Here is a 572-nt window from a genome sequence, read left to right as displayed (position 1 = left end):
CGTGTGAGACGGACAGAAGATCGTGTGATTTGTTGCATTTTGTGGTTTATTTTGTCAGCATGGTTACATTTGTGTATTTAATTTGGGCGGACTATAATATCAATATAATGTTGATTGGCATACATTTTAGGGCAATGTTTACAGTGACAACCTGATCTGGCTTTGTGCGGTAATTCTCAGACATTATTTTCAGATGTTTTCTTTCCACATGTGGAATATAGTCATTGTTTTTAACCCGTGAAATTTAATTTGCAAATATATAAACATGAACAACACGTACGATAATTATAATCAAAACTACATACTTAAATTTAATGTCCATGTGAGTGTTTTCATGGTGTCAGTTGGAGTTCATGTATTTCATGGAAAAATGCCAAATAAAAAGCTGGAATAGAAACCTCTATATGATTGTGTTTCACACGGTGTGGTTCAGGTGAAGTGGGTGGTCCATTAATCTAAAGGTTGGTAGTTTGATTCCTGGCTCCTCCAGTCCGAATCTCAAAGTGTCTTTGAGTGAGATGCCAAACTCTGATAGCTGAATCAATAGAAATTCAAAGTGTTCAAAGGCACAG

The sequence above is a fragment of the Haplochromis burtoni genome, unplaced genomic scaffold, assembly GCF_018398535.1.
Source record: "Haplochromis burtoni strain Fernald_Lab_line unplaced genomic scaffold, NCSU_Asbu1 Contig_1746, whole genome shotgun sequence".
Classification (NCBI taxonomy): Eukaryota; Metazoa; Chordata; class Actinopteri; order Cichliformes; family Cichlidae; genus Haplochromis; species Haplochromis burtoni.
The sequence above is the reverse complement of the archived record's forward strand: the minus strand, read 5'-3'. Positions refer to the sequence as shown.